This window comes from Cyprinodon variegatus, unplaced genomic scaffold (genome assembly GCF_000732505.1).
Source record: "Cyprinodon variegatus isolate N-32 unplaced genomic scaffold, C_variegatus-1.0 Scaffold800, whole genome shotgun sequence".
Classification (NCBI taxonomy): Eukaryota; Metazoa; Chordata; class Actinopteri; order Cyprinodontiformes; family Cyprinodontidae; genus Cyprinodon; species Cyprinodon variegatus.
In genome coordinates, this window is record NW_015151253.1 from 302372 (window position 1) to 304424 (window position 2053).

General features: G+C 35.7%; 1 protein-coding gene across 2 annotated transcripts in view; it reads left to right on the forward strand.

Moving 5' to 3' along the window:
- Positions 1–936: 936 nt before the first annotated feature.
- The window catches only part of ptp4a1 (protein tyrosine phosphatase type IVA, member 1), a 13582-nt gene continuing 12465 nt past the window's right edge, over positions 937–2053 (forward strand). Inside the window, exon 1 of one of the 2 annotated variants that reach the window (XM_015396475.1) lies at positions 937–1105. The gene's annotated coding sequence lies outside the window, so the exon portion shown is untranslated. The remainder of the gene's footprint in view (positions 1106–2053) is intronic. The other variant, XM_015396477.1, reaches the window with a different exon arrangement.

Below are 2053 nucleotides of genomic sequence, written 5' to 3' on the forward strand. Positions count from 1 at the left end.
ATGACAGAGGACAGAAAAAACTCCCTGTAGCACAAAACCTACGTTGTGTACTAGGATCATATGGAGTGAATTGTTTTCCAATATTGCTGCAAGCAAAGAACAATGAAAAAATTTACATCTGAGAGCAAGTAGTAGCTTTTTTTCTCAGAAATTATTTTTTTTTTCACATTTTTTTCATTTTTTTAGTATTTATTTCTTTAAACTTTATATTAATTTTTTAATCACACATTTTATATTACAGGGTTATATCATTTTTTTTATTTTTCAGATCGAGTTTTACAAACTCCATTCTTTTGAAATTGCTTTTCACAGATCACATGCTCCTAATTTCAAACCAAATACAAACGCTAACTCTTGATTCTAGAAATGCGACTTTGCTCCTCACTCAAGAAGAAAGCTTGCCTCTGGAAGTGTAGTTAATGTGATCTGTAAAACCCAATTTTATAAGAATGCAACCAAAAAAACTGAAAATTTTAATTTGAAAAAATAGAATCAGTAAAAAAATCTGAAAATTAAGTTTGACAAAATAAAATAATAAAATAGATTAAATAAAAAAATGTAATCTGCAAACAAAAAAACATAATAAAACCAGCACCTTTTTAAAAAAAAATAAATACGTTTTTCACGTTTTATTTCTTCATTTATTTACTTTTTCTTTTAGAAAACGCCTTTTTGCTTGCAAAAAATAATGCAGCAAAATTCATTCCACAGATGGTATGATTGGAACAAGAACATTCGGGGACGAGGGATGAAAATGTCAGCGTAAACAGTGGCTGTTTAGCTATAGCCAATCAAGTATTTGTAAAACAGCGCAAAGTTATAATTTACTCTAATTCTATATGTACATAAGATGAATTTAGAAAAGAAAAGCTTGCGTAGGTTTCGTATTGGTGCTTTATTGTGAAAGTCCTGACAGGAAACGTGAATCGGTCTTGCCTCATTTCCGGTTCGTGTCACTGTCGTCCCCGGCAGATCAGCAGACTTCGGTTCAGCTCGGAGAAACAACACCGCTCTGTATGGTGGAGAACCGTTTCATATTCTGACCGTTTTTCTTGGGACCGGCTGTATGATTAAGCTACAATCTTCAATGAGTAAGCATATCCCAGTAAGTAGGATTTTTATTTTTTTTTCTGGCTGCCATTTTGTTTTTTTCAGATTCATCTCCTTTGGGTTTTGTTCTAAATCCGATCTTCCCCAGCTGGCCTTCACGTTTCCTCGATAAAACCCAGGGCCTATGCGGTTCAAATTTGATTAAAAATGACCTTAAATCAAATTTTAAAGCACTCTTATTGTTTTTCGCGTTAGAATGTGTTAATAAACACCGTAAAACCCGTTTTTTCTGTGGCAGGGGAAGCTTTTTTTGTGCTAGTATTCGCCATGCTTAGGAAGCAGCAGGATGATGCGCAGCTAAACCGGTCTTGACCGGTCTCTCCAAGTTTCCCTCGGTTAAAGTGAGCTCATATTTTGCTAAAGTCGATCACAAACTCAAGAAACCATTTCGTATTCGTTCTCTAACCAACCGTTCTTGGTTTGCACAAGGCATCGTTTTTATCGTAAAGAACGTAAAGGCTCTGCCGTTAGGCCTATAGCGCCCCATCTGTGCCCCCAAAGACGCCTTTTTTCGGAAGAAAATAGCGAAATATCAGGTTAACAGGGAGCGATCTGTCGTTTTTTTATTTTTCTTTGAGCTCTGTTTTTTTTTATTTTATTTTTCTTTGAGCTTACTCCTCTGTCGTTCAAAATGTCTACCAAATGCTAGCGTTGAGTCAGAAAATAGCGGATTATCGCACTTTAATTGAGGAGCTTAGGTTTTAGATTTGCAATAAATGGGCAGGGGATTCATGGTAAAAGTGGGTTCACGAGTTCCCATTAATATAATAGTATGGTATATTAGGAACAGAAAAAGGAGAAGAGACGTTGATAAGCTTGATGAAGAAATGTCAAATCCTCCATGGAGACTTTATGGAGAAATGTGGCCTGGATGTCAGAAATGACACATCCTTTGTACAAGAGCGGTGGCCATTACATAAGATACTACACAACATGAGCTGAG